The 19,895-nt window shown below is 46.0% G+C and overlaps 1 non-coding gene across 1 annotated transcript; it reads left to right on the forward strand.

Annotated features, from left to right (window-relative positions):
* Nucleotides 1-16,698: 16,698 nt before the first annotated feature.
* On the forward strand, nucleotides 16,699-16,837 carry LOC114809732. Its single transcript, XR_003757509.1, has one exon. It is a non-coding gene; the product is annotated as a small nucleolar RNA SNORA7 (small nucleolar RNA).
* Nucleotides 16,838-19,895: the final 3,058 nt, after the last annotated feature.

The following is a 19,895-nucleotide window of genomic DNA, read 5'->3' on the forward strand; positions in this document are numbered from 1 at the left end:
CCCCACACTGCCCCTAGCGGCCACTCGAGAGCCCGAGCCCGCGCCGGGTCCCCACACTGCCCCTAGCGGCCACTCGAGAGCCCGAGCCCGCGCCCGCGCCGGCCCCCACACTGCCCCTAGCGGCCACTCGAGAGCCCGCGCCCGCGCCGGGTTCCCACACTGCCCCTAGCGGCGAGGCGAGAGCTAGCAGGCGCGCCGGCCCTCACGGCTGCCCCTAGCGGCGCCGCGAGAGCTGGCAGGCGCGCCGGCCCCCCACACTGCCCCTAGCAGCGGCTCGAGCGGCTGCAATAGCGCCGGCCCCACCGCTGCCCCTAGCGGCGGGGTGAGACCTTGCAGGAGATCCGTCGCAACGGCGCCGGCCCCCAACACTGCCCCTAGCGGCGGCTCGAGCGGCTGCAACAGCGCCGGCCTCCACGGCTGCCCCTAGCGGCGGGGCGAGAGCTCGCAGGCGCGCCGGCCCCCAAGGCTGCCCCTAGCGGCGGCGCGAGCGGCTGCGGGAGGGCAGGGGGCGGGGGCGGCGCGGCGGCGCGCTGGGCACGAACTGCGGGGCGCGCGCGCGCGTGCCCGGGAGAAGACGGGGGCGCGCGCGCGTGCCCGGGAGAAGGAGGCGGGAGGCCCACGCCGTCGGGAGCGCGGAGGAAGCCCCGTCTTCGAGTAGCGCTCATTCCGCCGAATAATAATAATAGTAATAATAATGATAATAATGTTGGTATTTGCTAAGCGCTTACTATATGCAAAGCACTGTTCTAAGCGCTGAGAATACAAGCTGATTGTCCCACGTGAGGCTCGCGGTCCTCATCCCCATTTGACAGATGAGGTCACTGAGGCCCAGAGAAGTGAAGTGACTTGCCCAAGGTCACCCAGCAGACAAGTGGCAGAGAAGGGATTCGAACCCATGACCTTCTGACTCCCAGGCCCCGGGCTGTAACCACTAGGCCACGCTGCTTCGGGGGCCTGTGGCTGCACGGGCCACCCGGAGTATTTGTCTGGAGGTGTTTGTTCTCCCAAGGACGAAAGCGAGGTCGCTGCCTCCAAGAGTCCTGTTTGCAATTGGGGTGCTGGCTTTGCACCCCTGGATTTTCTTTTTTAATAAATACGATGGTCCTAATACTGTCTCCATCTGTTGCCGATTTGTACATTCCAAGCGCTTAGTACAGTGCTCTGCACGTAGTAAGCGCTCAATAAATACTTATGAATGAATGAATGAATGATGGTCTTTGTGAAGCGCTTACTATGTTTCAAGGACTGTTCTAAGCGCTGAGGTAGATACGAGATCATCCGATTGGACAGAGTCCCTGTTCCGCATGGGGTTCACAGTCTTCATCCCCATTTGACAGATGAGGTCACTGAGGCCCAGAGAAGTGAAGTGACCTGGCCAAGGTCACACAGCAGACAAGTGGCAGAGAAGGGATTAGAACCCAGGCCCTTCCGACTCCCAGGCCCGTGCTCTGTCCACTAGGCCACGTTGTTTAAAAAAAATGGGTGTGTCGTCCCCGTCTCATTCCCCCCCACACACACACACCCTGGGACCAAGGAGGTAGAGGAGGCAAGCAGGTCCCTGTCTTTTCTTCCACTGTTGCCCTTCACCCAAAATAGTAATCCCAACTACTTGGGATTACACTGAGAAGCAGCGTGGTGCAGTGGAAAGAGCACGGGCTTTGGAGTCAGGGCTCATGAGTTCGAATCCCAGCTCTGCCACTTGTCGGCTGTGTGACTGTGGGCAAGTCACTTAACTTCTCTCTGCCTCAGTTCCCTCATCTGTAAAATAGGGATTAAAAGTGTGTGAGCCCCACGCGGGACAACCTGTTTACCCTGTATCTCCCCCAGCGCTTAGAACAGTGCTCTGCACATAGTAAGCGCTTAACAAATACCAACATTAAATTAAATTAAATTAACTCCATTCAACTACCTCCTCGATTTGTACTCTCCTAAATGCTCTACACAACACATGGTTCATTTTTTTTTTTAATGGTGTTATCAAAGGCTCACTATGTATCAGGCCCTGTACTATGTATCAGCCTGGGGTCAGTACAGGTTGGACACAGTCCACATCCCACATGGGGCTCACAGTCTCAATCCCCACTTCACAGATGAGGCAGTTTAGTCACGGAAGAAGGGAAACGACTTGCCCAAGGTCTCACAGCAGACAAGTGGCAGAGCCGGGAACAGAACCTAGTTCCTTCTGGCTCCCGGGCCCGGGCTCTATCAGGTCACGTTGCTTTTCCCAGAACGTATCAGGGATTCATCATATGCTTACTGCAACTATCCCACAGCTCTATCCACTGGGATCTCATTAAGGCTCATGGTCTCAGATACCTTCAAGCGTTTAATTATAATAATTATGGTACTTGTTAAGCACAATGTGCCAAGCACTATGTGCCAAGCGCTGTTTTAACTGCTGGGGGAGATACAAATTAATCAGGTTGGACAGAGTTCCTGTCTCACCAGGGGCTCACAGTCCAAGTAAAGGGAGAAGGATTTATTCCCCTTTTTACAGATGAGGAAAGTGAGGTGCAGAGAAGTTATGACCTGCCCAAGGTCACCCAGTGTATTTAACAATAATAACGGTAGTCTTTGTTAAGACTTGCTATGTGCTAAACTCAATGCTAAGTGCTGGGATGGGTACACTACAGTCAGAGGAAGCACAGTCCCAGTTTCGTACGGAGCTCACAGTACAAGGGGGAGGAAGAATATGTATTGAGTCCACATTCAGCAAAAGAGGAAACTGAATAATAGAAGATTCAAATGTCTTGCCCAAGGGCACTCTGCAGGGAAGTGAGGGAGCCAATATTAAAACCCAGATCTCCTGACTTCCAGCCCTATAGTCTTTCCAGGAGGCATCTCAGAGTGTGTGTGTGCTCGCGCATGCACACGCGTACACAGGGGGAAAGGAGAATGGGACACTGGTCATTCTCATTTTAAGTACATTCATCGGCAGCAGATCTGTGATTTTATTAAGGGAAATAGTGATGTTAAATGGTGCAGTGCAAACCTTAAAGATGGATGTACGGAGAAAAACCATCACACATTCCTCCCAAAATCCTTTGGTGTCAATTGCCAGAGATAGATTATTCAGCTAGAGGGACCAGTACTTTGACCTGGTAAGGATTTGGGGAGGGTCCTTATAATTAAAAGGTCAGTTATGAATATTAATATATGATATTTTATTATATATTTATAATTTACAGTCTATTTACTAGGCCTCAGTAACATTTTGTCATTCATTTTCTCTATTGAAAATAAGCTTTCGATTTATGAGAGCTAGTGAATGTGGCAGCTTTAGAAAAATGTGCTTATAAAATATTTGCTCTGGTGCTTTATCACATCACAAATGGTATGAAAAAATAAATATAAAGAACAGACATTCTAATGTGTGATAGGCACATCATGGTTTGGCTCTATAATGACTTTTAGAGAGAAAAAAAATTTAGATGTTTCATTAGGAAACCGGGATATAATTAATGATGTTTATTGCTTTTAAATGAAAGAAACTGCCTTTGCTTTTTTTAAAACAAAGATTTCACTGCCTTACTCGAAGAAGAAATTTCCCATTCCCCTTTGCAGTATTCTAAATAAATCTGTCACACATTAGCTTCATCTCAGATCCTACAAATTCCCTTATTTACCAATCTTATTACTGAACTCACTATGAAAAGTTTTAGACTTGAGATCTTTGACTCACTAAAAGGACCTGTTCTATTTTTTTACCAGGAACTAAAGGAGGAAGACCAGAAAATTCCAACTCGAACTACTTTTATTCGTTCTGCCCCTTCCAGAAAGGTGTAGCATAGAAAAGACAGGGACAACAGATGTTCCAAGCCAGGCACCTTTAATCCCACCCCCACCACCACTTCCCTGGAGGTCCCAGCATGTGGCCGCTGATCCAAGCACTGAGCACAGCTCGCTTACCTGTCTTAGATTTTAACACACCTATCTATTTAGATCATCCCCTCCCTAGCTGACTCAGCTTCCCCTGGGCCTTTAGATGATAATAATAATAATAATGTTGGTATTTGTTAAGCGCTTACTAGGTGCCGAGCACTGTTCTAAGCGCTGGGGGAGATACAGGGTAAACAGGTTGTCCCGCGTGGGGCTCACACACTTTTAATCCCTATTTTACAGATGAGGGAACTGAGGCACAGAGAAGTTAAGTGACTTGCCCACCGTCACACAGCTGACAAGTGGCAGAGCCGGGAGTCGAACTCATGACCTCTGACTCCGAAGCCCAGGCTCTTTCCACTGAGCCACGCTGCTTCCCACCAGCACCAACTATCATTTGTCCCCGTGCTGTCAGTCAAGTTCTGCGTTTTCCCATTGGTGGCCTAGCTGGAAGTCGGTGGCCTTTGGTCTCTAATGATAATAATGTTGGTATTTGTTAAGCGCTTACTATGTGCAGAGCACTGTTCTAAGCACTGGGGGAGATACAGGGTCATCAGGTTGTCCCACGTGAGGCTCACAATTAATCCCCATCTTACAGATGAGGTAACTGAGGCACAGAGAAGTGAAGTGACTTGACCACAGTCACACAGCTGACAAGTGGCAGAGCCGGGAGTGGAACCCATGACCTCTGACTCCGAAGTCCAGGCTCTTTCCACTGAGCCACGCTAATGATACCCTTCTCCAACGTTCCCACTGGCACAACAACTCCACTAGACGCTGAGAAGCAGCGTGGCTCAGTGGAAAGAGCACGGGCTTTGGAGTCAGAGGTCATGAATTTGAATCCCAGCTCTGCCACTTGTCAGCTGTGTGACTGTGGGCAAGTCACTTGACTTCTCTTTGCCTCAGTTACCTCATCTGTAAAATGGGGATTAAGACTGTGAGCCCCACGTGGGACATCCTGATTCCCCTCTGTCTACCCCAGCGCTTAGAACAGTGCTCGGCACATAGTAAGCGCTTAACAAATACCAACATTATTATTATTATTACCTTTCGATGACCTCCAAACTGGCTTCTCGATCCTCGTCAAGTGGCCAGATCTGCCATCTTGGAGCCACATGACCCAGGGCAGGGGGAGAAGGGCACACCCCCCTACTACTAAGGTGTGGGCAGAACATGGGACAACGATGGGGAGGGGCTAGTGGTGTCCAGGACATACTGCGTTCCAGAATGGGCTGAGCATCGCGTTGTCAGGGGAAGGGAGGGCCTGGGCCACTGGAGGTAGTCAGTCAGTCAGTCAGTCGATCATATTTAGTGAGTGCTTACTGTGCGCAGAGCACTGTATTAAGTACTTGGGAGAGTACACTATAACAATATAACAGAGTTGGTAGACGCATTCCCTGCCCACAACGAGCTTACGGTCTAGAAGGGGAGACAAACATTAATATAAATAAATAAATCACAGATATGTACTAGAGTACTGTGGGGCTGATGGGGGGAGTGAATATTCAATAGTATTTATTGAGCACTTACTATGTGCAGAGCACTGTACTAAGCGCTTGGATTGAACAAGTCGGCAACAGATAGAGACAGTCCCTGCCGTTTGACGGGCTTATAGTCTAATCGGGGGAGACAGACAGACAAGAACAATGGCAATAAATAGAGTCAAGCAAAGGAAGGAAGTCAGAGTGATGCAGACGGGAATGTGAGAAGAGGAAACGAGGGCTTAGTAAGGAACGGTCTCTTGGAGGAGGTGTGTCTTCGATAAGGCTTTAAAGGCCGGGAGAGTAATTGACTGTCGGGTATGAAGAGGGAGGTCGTTCCAGGCCAGAGGCCTGGGCCAGGGGTCGGCGGCGAAATAGATGAGATGGAGGTACATTGAGCAGATTGGCATTAGAAGAGCCAAGTGTGTGGGCTGGGTTGTAGAAGGAGAGAAGAGAGTTGAGGTAGGAGGGGGTAAGGTGATGGACTGCTACATGGAGCACATCTAGTCGTTAACTCACCTTCCCCAGAGTCATCCAAACGAGAGAGACATCCGCTGGGTGAACAGATGTGTTTCTTGGCCGGGTACCCTGGCATCGCCACTTCCACCTCCACCACCACACAAGAGCCAGGCTGCAGCCCCTTCTCCCCGACCCCTGCAGCTGGGCTGACAGTCTTGTTGCTTGAGGGTTCCTCAGAAAGTGGTAGCGATTTCCCTTCCTGCCCGCAGAGTCTATTGGGCAGGCTTAGCAAGCACTTGTACGTTACCTCTGCCTCATATGACTGTTCAAATGTTTGCTTTGTTGATGTCGGGGGAGTGGTGTGAGGGGGTTTTAATGGGATTTGTTAAGCGTTTACTATGTGACAAACCTTGTTCTAAGTGCTGGGAGGGATAATAATAAGAATAATAATGTTGGTATTTGTTGTGCTTTCTCTGTGCCAAGTAGTGTTCTAAGCACTGGAGTAGATACAACGTAACCAGGTTGTCCCACGTGGGGCTCACAGTCTTCATCCCCATTTTCCAGATAAGGTAACTGAGGCACAGAGAAGTGAAGTGACTTGCCCAAGGTCATATAGCTGACAAGTGACAGAGTCGAGATTAGAACCCACAACCTCTGACTCTCAAGCCCGGGCTCTTTCCACTAAGCCACGCTGCTTCTCAAATACAAATCAAACAGATTGGACACAATCCTTGTCCGCCGCATGGGGCTCACAGTCTACGTAGGAGGGAGAACAGGTATTAAATCTCTATTTTACAGTTGAGGAAACTGAAACCCAGAGAAGTTGTGACTTATCCCAGGTTACACTGCAGGCAGCAGAGTGGGGATTAGAACCCAGGTCCTCTGATTCCCAGGCCCGTGCTCTTTCTACAAGGCCACAGTGCTTCCCTGCTGCTTTGTGGTATCAAAACGTGTTATCTTTGCCCCTGAGCACTTTTATCCCCACAGCATTTATCTACATCTTAATCAATCAATCAATGGTATTTATGCACAAAGCACTATATTAAGCACTTGGGAAAGTACAAAAGAGTCGAATTGAAGGGAAGCAGCATGACCTAGTGGATAAAGCCCAGGTTTGGGAGTCAGAAGACCCCAGGTTCTAATCCCGGCTCCTCCATTTGTCTGCTGTGTGACCTTTGGCAAGTCACTTAACTTCTCTGGGCCTCAGTTACCTCATCTCTAAATTGGGGATTAAGACTGTTGAGCCCATGTGGGACAGGGACTGTGTCCAATCTGATTAGCTTGTATCTAACCCAGGGTTTAGAACAATGCTTGACACATAGTAAGCACTTAACCATTACCATCATCATCATCATCATCATCAGAATTAGCAGACATATTCCCTGTCCATATTGTAATTCATTTTAATGTCTGTCTCCTCATTTAGAAGGTAAACTCCCCATCTAGAGTGTAAACTCTGTTATATTGTACTCTACGAAGCACTTCTCAACAGACTAACCTCTCTGTGGGCAGGGAATGTGTCTATTATATTGTTATACTGTATTTTCCCAAGTGCTTAGTTCAGTGCTCTGCACACAGTAAGTGCTCAATAAATACGATTGACTGACAGACAATAAATACCATTAATGGATTGCTTCTGTCTTCAAGGTGAGGTCACAGGGCAGTTTTTAGGCTCTCAGTTTCACCTATGCCTCAGCAGGGTTCCATGTCAGTTTCCAACTGGTTCCAGAGGCCCGTCTCTGCATTTTTTTAATGGTATTTGTTAAGTGCTTACTATGTGTCAAACGCTTTTCTAAGGGTTGGGGTAGATTTGGGCTAAACCCGTTGGCCACAGCCCCTGCCTTCCCTGGGACCCTCATTCTAAGTAGGAGGGAGGTGGAGTCTGCTCTTTCTTCTGTTGTCCTGGGGAGCTGAGCACCTTAAGAATGGCAAACTTCTCCATCAGGTGCACCGCAATGTTAACGTTTTTATTCTCCAACATATCCTCTCACAATCCTTAGCAGATTTTTCATAAATCAAATTTAAATCCCCGTTAATGTAATGCAAACAAGATGTGTTGATTATCACTGGGGACTTGGAATGCAAAAGTTGGTAATGGAATGGAAATGAAGGTTGTTGGAAAATATGGCCTTGGAAATCGGAATCAACCAGGAGACAGACTTACTGATTTCTGTGAATCGGATGACTTTTTTATTGCCAATACCTTCTTCAATCAACCTAAACGACAACTAGAGAAACCAAATAGACTATTTTATTTGTAGAAAGAGATGGAGGGGTTCTATTTTGGCAGCAAAAACATGGCGTGGAGCTGATTGTGGAACAGATCATGAGCTGTTAATATGCAAGCTGGGGCTAAAACTTAGAAAGATCAATCATGCCTTACAGCTGTCCAAATATGACCTGAGGAATATTTCCCCTGCATTTAAGGATCATGTAAAAAATCGATTTGAGGCGCTTAACCTCACAGACAAGGAACCGGAGAAAATATGGATGGAGAGTGAAAATGACAACACGGAAGAAAGCGACACAGTTTCGCAAAGTGAGGAAGCAGAAGAAGCCAAAATGGATGTCGAACATAACTTTGGAAGTAGCCAGAAAAAGGAAAGAAGCAAAAATCAGAGGACAAAAGAACCTCTTTTGTATTGTAGCCAAGAATTCCAGGGCTCTGCCAGGAAGGACAAACAGGATAATTATGATGATGATGATGATGGTATTTATTAAGCGATTACTTAAGTGCCAAACACTGTTCTAAGTGCTGGGGTTGTCCCATGTGGGGCTCACAGTCTCAATCCCCATTTTACAGATGAGGTAACTGAGGCACAGAGAAGTTAAGTGACTTGCCCAAAGTCACACAGCTGATAAGTGGCAGAGCCAGGATTAGAACCCACAACCTCTGACTCCCAAGCTGGGGCTCTTTCCACTAAGCCACACTGCTTCTCTTTATTATAAAAGCATGTGGAAGAAATGGAAGTCAATAACAAATGTGGGCAGACAAGATTACTATTTCAGAAGATTAAGGAAATTAAGGGAAATTGGGGGAACATTTCATCCTCAGATTGGCTTTGTCAAAAGCAAAGAGAAATATATCATTGTATTTGTTAAGCGCTTACTATGTGCAGAGCACTGTTCTAAGCGCTGAGGTAGATACAAGGTATTCAGGTTGTCCCACGTGAGGCTCACAGTTTAATCCCCATTTTACAGATGAGGGAACTGAGGCACAGAGAAGTTAAGTGGCTTGCCCAAGTTCACACAGCAGACAATGGTGGAGCCGGGATTGGAACCTAGGTCCTTTGACTCCCAAGCTCGGGCTCTTTCCACTGAGCCACTCTGCTTCTCTAAGATGGACTGACGATAAATACCAGTGGAATCAAACAGAGTTGGAAGGAATACACAGAGGAACTATACCAGGAGGATAGCAATGTGCAAAAAATATTTGAAAAATTAGAGCCACTTATCACGGAAAACAAAGTTAGATCAGCTTTTCACTGTCTTGCCAAAAATAAGGCACCTGGCTTTGATAGGTTTCCTATTGAGGTGTTTTGGGCATCTAAAGAAGAATTGGTTAAAGTCCTTACCAAATTATGTCAACAGGCATGGCTAACCACTCAACGGCCATCTGATTGGAAGAGATCAGTTTATCCAATCCTGAAGAAAGGAGATACAAGTAAATGCAACAGTTGTCATGCAGTTTCCTTGCTCTCACCTGTCAACAAGGTGTTGCTAAAAAGTTATACAGCATTTAACGGAGATCTTCGTGGAACGTGAACTGTCCAGTGTTCAAGCAGGATTCTGGAAAGGACGAGGGACCCGAGATATTATTGCTGACATCTGTTGGATAACTGAAAAGACAAGAGAATATGAAAAGGAAGTCTGCCTGTGCTTTATTAATTATAGTAAGGCCCTTGCGTGGATCACGAGAAGTTCTAGAGGACATTCAGGAAAATGGGCAAGCCAGACCATTTAATTGCATTAGTACGGAACCCCTATGCCAGAGAGGAGGCTACAATAAGAACAGAATATGGAGAAACAGATTGGTTTCCCATAAGTAAGGTTGTGAGACAAGGATGTATCTTACCACCTTATCTGTTCAGAGAAGCAGCGTGGCTCTGTGGAAAGAGCCCGGGCTTGGGAGTCAGAGGTCATGGGTTCGAATCCCAGCTCTGCCACTTGTCAGCTGTGTGATTGTGGGCAAGTCACTTCACTTCTCTGTGTCTCAGTTCCCTCATCTGTAAAATGGGGATTAACTGTGAGCCTCACGTGGGATAACCTGATTACCCTGTATCTATCCCAGTGCTTACAACAGTGTTCTGCACAAAGTAAGCGCTTAACAAATACCAACATTATTATCCGTTCATCCTTTATGCCGAGTACATAATGAGAGAAGGATGGATGAAGTTGTCTGTCTCCCCCTTCTAGGCTGTGAGCTCATTGTTGGGTAGGGATTGTCTCTATCAAGCGCCTAGTACAGTGCTCTGCACTACAGTAAGTGCTCAATAAATATGAATGAATGAATGAATGAATGAATGAATGAATGAATGAATGAATAAAGATTGGAGGAAGGAATAGAAACAACCTTCATTATGCTGATGATACTAACCTCCTAGCAGAAAGTGAAGAAGATTTGAAGGGCTTATTATTAAATGCTAAAGAACAGAGTGAAAAGATGGGCCTACATTTGAATGTCAAGAAAATAAAGATCATGACAATTGGAAGTTTTAACACATAAATAGCAGATGGAGAGAAGATTGAAATAGAAGACGATTTTTCTTTTCTGGGGTCGATAAACAATAATAAAGGAACTAGTAGTCAAGGAATACACCAAAGATTGATGTTGGGAAGATTTGCTATGAAGAGTCTGGAAAAGAGTCGTGAAATGGGCTGATGTAACAATTACCACAAAAATACAAATTGTCAATTCTATAGTGTTTCCACTAACAGTATATGGATCCCCAAGTTTTACAGTGAAAAGAAAGGATAGAAAGAGCATCGATTCTTTTGAAATGGGGTACTGGAAAAGCATTTTGCCATGGACTGCCTGAAAAACAGACAAATGAGTTTTGTAGCAAATTAAGCCAAAGTGGTCTTAGGAAGGCCAAATGAGTTGACTTTGATGAGCTTATTTTGGACACATTATCAGGAGGACTAATTTTCTGGAGAAGACACTAATGCCAGGAAAAGTCCAGGGAAAACTTGGAAGAAGCAGATCTGCAGCTAGATGGATAGACATCACAACAACGATAGCAGAAGAACCTTTAGCAAGGTTACGGATTATGGCAATAGACATGACATTCTGGAGAAAATATATCCACAGAGTCGCTATGAATCAGAAACGACTCAACAGCACTTGATAATAATAGTAATGTAATCAAAGCCATCCCCTCTTGTCTCATCCTCAGTGGAAATAGGAGAACAGCTGCTGAGCATCACTGTACAACAGAACTCTATGAAACTGCACTAAGCTTTGGAAAAAGATATACAGATGAGAATTAGTCACGGTCTCTGGTTCCCAAGGAGTCTCCCTTTGGGGCTGATGATCAGGAGCTCATCTGCCCATGGTTCTCATGGTAGATATGCAAGGCAGAGATAAATACATCAAAAAAAAGGCCCAGAAAGAAAATGAGTAGCCACTCTTTTCTTCTTTCAGTGGATGAGAAGCAGCATGGCTTAGTGGATAGAGCACAGGCCCGGGAGTCAGAAGGACCTGGGTTCTAACCCCGCTCCAACACGTCTGCCGTGTTACCTTGGACAAGTCACTTAGCTTCCCTGGGCCTCAGTTACTTCATCCGTAAAATGGGTATTAAGAGTGTGAGCCCCGTGTGGGAGTGTGAGCCCCTTGTGGGACAGAGAGTGTGACCAACCTGATTAGCCAGTAGCTACCCCAGCAATTAGAAGAGTGCCGGGCACATGGTATTCTAAGTATTATTATTATTCCCTCCTTTTTTATCTAACCTGATGCTCATCTTTCATTCATTCAGTAGTATTTATTGAGCACTTACTATGTGCAGAGCACTGTACTAAGTGCTTGGAATGTACAAATCGGCAACAGATAGAGACAGTCCCTGCCCACTGACGGGCTTACAGTCTAATCGGGGGAGACAGACCAACAAAAACAATAGCAATAAATAGAATCAAGGGGATGTGCATCTCATTAAAACAATAGCAGTAAACAGAATCAAGGGGATGTACATCTCATTAAGAAAATAAATAGGGTAATAAAAATATACACAAACGAGCAGATGAGCAGTGCTGAGGGGACGGGAAGGGAGGGGTCGAGGAGCAGAGGGAAACGGGAGGAAAGGGGGCTTAGCAGAGGGGAGGTGAAGGGGGGGCAGAGAGGCAGCAGAGGGAGCAGAGAGAAAAGGGGAAGCTCAGTCTGGGAAGGTCTCTTGGAGGAGGTGAGCTCTCAGTGGGGCTTTGAAGAGGGGAAGAGAGTTAGTTTGGCAGAGGTGAGGAGGGAGGGCATTCCAGGACCGCGGGAGGACGTGGCCCAGGGGTCGACAGCGGGATAGGCGAGAATGGGGGATGGTGAGGAGGTGGGCGGCGGAGGAGCGGAGCCTTCGGGGTGGGCAGTAGAAAGAGAGAAGGGAGGAGAGGTAGGAGGCAGCAAGGTGATGGAGAGCTTTGTAGCCTAGAGTGAGAAGTTTTTGTTTCGTGTGGAGGTTGATGGGCAACCACTGGAGGTTTTTAAGAAGGGGAGTGACAGGCCCAGAGCGTTTCTGCAGGAAGATGAGCCGGGCAGCGGAATGAAGAATAGACTGGAGCGGGGAAATACAGGAGGAAGGGAGATCAGAGAGAAGGTTGACACAATAATCCAGCTGGGATATTATGACAGCCCGTAGCAGTAAGATAGCCGTTTGGGTGGAGAGGAAAGGGTGGATCTTGGCGATATGAAGGTGAGACCGGCGGGTCTTGGTGATGGATTGGATGTGTAGGGTGAATGAGAGAGCCGAGTCAAATAGGACACCGAGGTTACGGGCCTGAGAGATGGGAAGGATGGTCGTACCGTCCACAGTAATAGGGAAGTCAGAAAGAGGACAGGGCTTGGGAGGGAAGATGAGGAGCTCAGTTTTGGTCATGTTGAGTTTTAGGTGGGAGGCAGACATCCAGGTAGAGACTCCTGGAGGCAGGAGGAGATACGAGCCTGAAGGGAGCGGGAGAGGACAGGGGCAGAGATGTAGATTTGTGTGTCATCTGCATAGAGATGATAGTTGAAGCCGTGAGAGCGAATGAGTTCACCAAGGGAGTGAGTGTATATGGAGAACAGAAGAGAGCCAAGAACTGTCCCTTGAGGAACTCCTACAGTTAGAGGATGGGAGGGGGAGGAGGAGCCTGCGAAGGAGACAGAGAATGAATGGCCAGAAAGATAAGAGGAGAACCAGGAGAGGATGGAGTCCGTGAAGCCAAGATTAATCATCTGTTAATCATATTTTCCTTTTTCCTATTCCTCTCTATTCCTTCCCACCTTACTTCTCCTTTCCTGATCCCTTTACCCCATTGACCCTTTTTCTGGTCTTTTTGATGCAATTTTATATTAGTCATTTCACCTTCTCATTCAATCCACTAGATTGTAAGCTCCTTGAGGGCAGGGATCATGTTTACTCACTCTGTTGTACTTTCCCAAGTGCTTACTACAGGGCTCTCTGTTTATTCATTGTCCTTTTAATTCTTATGAGATTCATTTCTATCATTAGTCTTCTGTTACCATGGAATGCCCCTATCATTTGAAAATAACAAACTAATACTAAACAGCATGGGCTGTGAAAGCTGAAGAATTTGGAATCCTGAGTGCTAAGGCATTAAACGACCACTTGACCTTTTCTTCTATAGCTAAAAGAAATTCAATATATTTGATAAAAAAAAAACAGAAAACAGCTAACTAGATTTTAAGTCAACATCAGTTTTCATTTATTTATTTATTCAATCGATCATTTGTATTTATTGAGTGCTTACTATGTGCAGAGCACTTTACAAAGCGCTTGGGAGAGTAAGATACAACAGAATTAATGGACATGTCCCCTGTCCATAATGAGCTAACAATCAATGGTATTTATAATAATAATAATGCTGGTATTTGTTAAGCGCTTACTATGTGCAGAGCACTCTAAGCCCTGGGGTAGATACAGGGTCATCAGATTGTCCCATGTGAGGTTCACAGTCTTCATCCCCATTTTACATATGAGGTCACTGAGGCACAGAGAAGTGAAGTGACTTGCCCACAGTCACACAGCTGACGAGTGTATTGAGTGCTTCCTGCATGCAGAGCACCGTACTAAATGATGATAATGATGGTGTTTGTTAAGCGCTTACAATGTGCCTAGCACTGCTTGGGAGGGTACAATACAAAGAGTCAGCAGACACATTCCCTTCCCAAAATGGGCTTACAGTCTAGAGGGGGAAACAGACATTATTATAAATCAATAAATTACAAATAGGTACTTCAGTGCAGTGGGGCTTAGGGAGGGATGACTGAAGGGTGTAAATCCCAGTGCAGGGGTGATGCAGAAGGGAGTGGGAGAAGAGGAAATGAGGGCTTAGTCAGGAAAGGCCTCTTGGAGGAGATGGACCTTTAATAAGGCTTTGAATAATAATTAATAATAATTATGGTATTTGTTAAGCGCTTACTATGTACCAGGCACTGTACTAAGTACTGGAGTGGATACAAGCAAATCGGCAGGACACAGTTCCTGTCCCAGCTGGGGCTCAAATTCCAATCCCCATTTTACAGATGTGGTAACTGAGAGAAGTGAAGTGACTTGCCTGAGGTCACACAGCAGACAAGTGTCAGAGCCGGGATAAAAAGCCATGACCTTCTGACTCCCAGGCCTGTGCTCTCTCCACTATGCCACGCTGCTTCTTTGAAGGTGGGTACAGTGATTGTCTGTCGAATATGAAGGGGGTGGGAATTCCAGACCTAAGGCAGGATGTGGGCCAGGGGTCGGCCGTGAGATAGACGAGTAGGTAAGCATTATTATTAGTAATAATAATAATAATTTTAATAAATGTTGCTATTTGTTAAGCACTTATTATGGGCCAGACACTGTATTAAGTGCTGGGATCTATACAAGCGATTTGGGTTGATCACAGTCCCTGTCCCACATGGGACTCACGATCTTAATCTATTTGACAGATGAGGTAACTGAGGCACAGGGAAGTGAAGTGACTTGCCAAAGGTCACTCAGGAGACAAGTGGTGGAGTCAAAATTAGAACTCAGGTCCTTCTGGCTCCCAGGCCCATGCATTATCCACTAGGCCAGGCTATGTGTCGACTGCATTTTAGTTGGAAATCAGGGAAGTGAGGTAGTGGGGAGCAAGGTGATTAAGTGCTTTGAAGTCGATGGTGAGCAGCTACTATTCCATGGAAGTGGATGGGCAACCACTGGAGGTTCTTGAGGAGTCGGGGAACATGGACAGAATGGTTTTAACTCTTTTAAAGATAAATCAATTTTCAGAATTCATGCAAAATATAAAAAAATCTTTACTGCATTCTCCAATTTTGTTTTTTTCTGGAAGTATTTATTCTCAAATTATCTGGAATTTAATGTTCATGTGCCATCAGCATCTAGATATATCCTGTTTAATATTTTTCCATTAGTTTATTTCTTCTAAGGTAAACAAGATTAAATCTTTCTAAAATTTTAGTTTTTTACAGTTTTCTAATTATTCTACGATTTACTGTGAGACTTTTTTTTTTTTTCAAACCATTGTTCACAGTTTCCCTCCTGCCTGGAACTCCCTCCCCTTTCATAGCCGAGAGATCACCACTCTCTCCATCTTCAAAGCCTTACTAAAGTCTCATAACCTCCAAAAAGCAGGGTTGCCTAGTGGAAAGAGAATGGGCCTCGGAATCAGAAGACCGGTCTTCTAATCCCAGCTCTGCCACTTGTCAGCTGTGTGACCTTGGGCAAGCCTCTTCACTTCTCTGTGCCTCAGTTCCCTCATCATAAAATGGGGATTAAGACTGTGAGCCCTATGTGGGACAGGGACTCTATCCAAACTGATTAGCTTGTATCTATTCCAGTGCTTAGTACAATGCCTGGTACATAGTAAGCACTTAAGAAATACCATTAACATTTTAAAAAGACACCTTCTTTTGCCCTTGAGTCTGTATCCTTTAAGCACAGACCCCTTTAAGTGACATCCCACCCACAACTCCAGAGCACTTCTGTACATGCTGAGAAGCAGCGTGGCTCAGTGGAAAGAGCCTGGGCTTTGGAGTCAGAGGTCATGGGTTTGACTCCCGGTTCTGCCACTTGTCAGCTGTGTGACTATGGGCAAGTCACTTAACTTCTCTGTGCCTCAGTTACCTAATCTGTAAAATGGGGATTAACTGTGAGCCTCACGTGGGACGACCTGATTACCCTGTATCTCCTCCAGCGCTTAGAACAGTGCTCTGCACATAGTAAGCACTTAACAAATACCAACATTATTATTATATCCTTTTTCTCTGCCATTCCTCTATCTCTTATTTATTTAAATGTCTGTTCTCCGACCAGATTGTAAACTCACTGGGGACAGGGATTGTGTCTACCAACTCTGTTGTGTATACTTTCCCAACTGCTTGGTACCGTGCTCTACATTCAATCACATTTACTAAGTGCTTACTGTGTGGACAGCAATGCAGAGCACACTACATACAGTAAGTGCTCAATAAGTACCACTGAATGATTGATTCAGGTAAATGAATTTACTGTTTCTACCTAGAATTGTTACCTAAAATGTATTTATTTATGAGACAAATGTGATACTCCACAAGGGCTGGAAGTTTTATATGTTCCATCAGTTGATCAGTTCTATCAGTTGATAAAAACTTTCCCCCTGCCTTCAGGACTACTCGGACGACCTGCCGACACCTCAAATTCAATAAGCCTAAACAGATCTCCACCTCTCAGGGTCGCCCCTGGAGAGTTTCCTGTACTTTACCAGTCTCAGCTATGGGAGGGAGAGTCAAGCGGAGGCATATTCATTCCATTCCTAGCTTTGGGCAGTGGCTAGTGAGTGGAAGGCAATCTGCTACAAATCAAAACTCACCTGTGCTGGGCAGCAGTGGCATGGGAGAGAGTTGAGGGTAGAGACTCAGGTTGACTGCACGGAGGGCGGCAAAGGTAAACCGCTTCCGTATTTTTACCAAGAAAAGTCTATGGATCCACTACCAGAACGATTGCAGATGGAGGTGGGGTGTTCTGGGAGAGCTGTGTCCACGTCGTCACTATGGGTCGGACACGACTCGGCAGCATAAGACAACAACAAACAAATCTTCCCATATAAACCTTGTCCTCCCCCAACTTTTCCAACACCGTTGACAACACCCCTATCTTCCCTGTTTCACAAGCACACACATTTGCATTATCCTTGACTCATATCTCTCCTTCAATCTGTACATTCAGTTAGTATCAATCAATACTTATTGAGTGCTTACTGTGTGCAGAACACTGCACTCACCTCTTGGGAGAGAACAATACAAAAGAGTTGGTAGACGTGTTCCCTGCCCAAGAGGAGCTTGCAGTCTAGAAGGGGTGACAGGCATTAAAAAAAATTACAGAAATTTATATAAGGGCTATGGGGCTGAGGGTGGGGTGAATATCAAATGCTTTATAAGGGAACCAATCTGAGGGCCATGCCGAAGTGAGAGGGAGTAAGGGAAGCCCTCATGGAGGAGATGTGCTTTTAATAAGGTTTTGAAGATGGGGAGAACTGTGCTCTGACATACATGAAAGGGGAGGGAGTTCCAGGCCGGGGAGAAAGGCCATGGGTGTGGGCTTGGCAGCCAGATAGGTGAGATTGAGGCACAGTGAGTAGGTTGAGCTTAAAGGAGTGAAGCGAGGTGGCTGGTTTGCAGTTGGAAAGCAGTGAGGTAATCAAGGAGTGTGCAAGGTGATTGAGTGCTTTAAAGACAGTGACAAGAAGTTTCTATTTGATGCGGAGGTGGATGGCCACCACGGGAGGTTCTTGAGGAGTGGGGAAACATAGACTGAATGGCTTTTTTTAGAAAAATGATCTGGGTAGCAGAGTGACATATGGATTGGGGAGGGGAGAGCCAGGTGGCAGAGAAGTCAATAAGAAGACAAATGCAGTAGTCAAGGCAGGATATGGTAAATTCTTGTATCACTGCAGTAGCAGTTTGGATGGAGAAGAAAGGACAAATTTTAGTGATGCTGTGACGATAGAAGTGTCAGGATTTGGTGACACAACATTCCAAGCGCTTAGTACAGTGCTCTGCACATAGTAAGTGCTCAGTAAATACTACTGAATATGTGAATTGAATGAGAGAGCTGAGTCAAGGATAATGCTAAGGTTATGAGGCCGTGAGACAAGGAGGAGGATAGTGCTGCTAGAGTGATGGGAAAGTCAGGGGGAAGACAGGGTTTGAGTAGAAGGATGACGAGTTCTGTTTCCCACATGTTAAATTTGAGATGTCACATCACTCTGCTGTCCTTATTTTTCTAAAAAAAAAGTTCCGTCCATGTTTCCCCACTTCTCAGGAACCTCCAGTGGTTGCCCATCCAGCTCCACAACAAACCAAAACTCCTTCCCATTGACTTAAAAGCACTAGATCACTTTTCCCCTTCACCCCATAATCTTACCTCGCTGATTTCCTTCTACTACCAGCCTGCACACTTTGCTCCTCTAGTGCCAACCTACTCACTGTTATCTTGATCTTGAATATCTCACTGCCGATCCCTCACCCATGTCCTCTGTTTGGCCTGGAACTACCTCTCCTTTCATATATACCTGACCACCAGTCTCTCCACCTTCGGAGCCTTCTTAAAATCATATCTTCTCCAAGAAGCCTCCCACGACTGAGCCTTCATTTCCCCTACTCCCTTTTGCTTCTGTGTCGCCCTTGCACTTGAATTTGTACCCCTTATTCACCCCATCCTTAGCCCCACAGCACTTTATGTGCATCTCTGTCATTTATTTTAATGTGTCTCTCCCCCTCTACACTGTAAGCTCCTTGTGAGGAGGGAACATGTCTACCAACTCTGTTATATTGTACTCTCCCAAGTACTTTAATGCAGTGCTCTGCACACTGTAAGCACTAAATAAATATTGATTTGATTGTTTGGGCCTCAAACTCATCTCTAAAATTGTGGTATTTGTTAAGCGCTTATTGCATGCCAGGTACTGTACTAAGCACTGGGCTGGATACAGGCTGGATGGCACTTGGTTGGACACAGTCCCTGCCCCACATGGGGCTCACAGTCCACTTTACAGATGAGGTAACTGAGGCACAGGTATCTGAAGTGACTTGCCCAAGGTCACACAGCGGACAAGTGGTAGAGCAGGGATTATAAATTGTCACCTAGTGGCTTTATCCACTAGGCCATGTTGCTCACCATCAACCCTTTGCTCACACCCTAATAATAATGGCATTTGTTAAGCGCTTACTACGTGCCAAGTACTAAGCGCTGGGGTGGATATGAACATATCGGGTTGGACACACCCTACCTCCCTCTTCATAGCTAACAGACCACCACTCTCCCTATCTTCAAAGCCATATTAAAATCGTATCTCCTTCAGGAAACCTTCACTAAATAATCTCTTAGCTCCTTCTTTTTCCCTTCTTAACCCTTCTTTTTCTTCCCTTCCGTGTCACTTTTGCATTTGAGTACTAGCCCCACTCTCAGAGCACAGCAGCACTTAATACGCCTACCCAAGTTCATACTCTCTTGCTTTGCCTTCCTATAGTTCAATGTCTGTTTCCCCGACTAGTTTGGGAGATCGTCATCAATTGTATTTATTGAGCGCTTACCACATGCAGAGCACTGTACTGGGCACTTGGGAGAGTACAACAGGATTGGCAGACGCGTTCCCTAAACATCCTTGAAGTCAGGGATCATGTCTTCCCACTCTACTAGAGTCTCTCAAACACTCTGCTCTGCCCATGGTTTATTCACTAAATCCCACTGGTTGGTTGATTAATTCAATGGATATCTTTGTGAGACCTTCACTTCTGAGGACTTGAAGGTGCTTTTTATCCCTTGTCTAAAGATAAATTTAAAATTAATGTTAAGGATTCTGATGCTTTATCGGTAACAGATGGCCTCCTCTTGCTCACTGTTGCATTGATTTTCCTTC

Source organism: Ornithorhynchus anatinus, chromosome 2, assembly GCF_004115215.2.
Source record: "Ornithorhynchus anatinus isolate Pmale09 chromosome 2, mOrnAna1.pri.v4, whole genome shotgun sequence".
NCBI lineage: Eukaryota > Metazoa > Chordata > Mammalia > Monotremata > Ornithorhynchidae > Ornithorhynchus > Ornithorhynchus anatinus.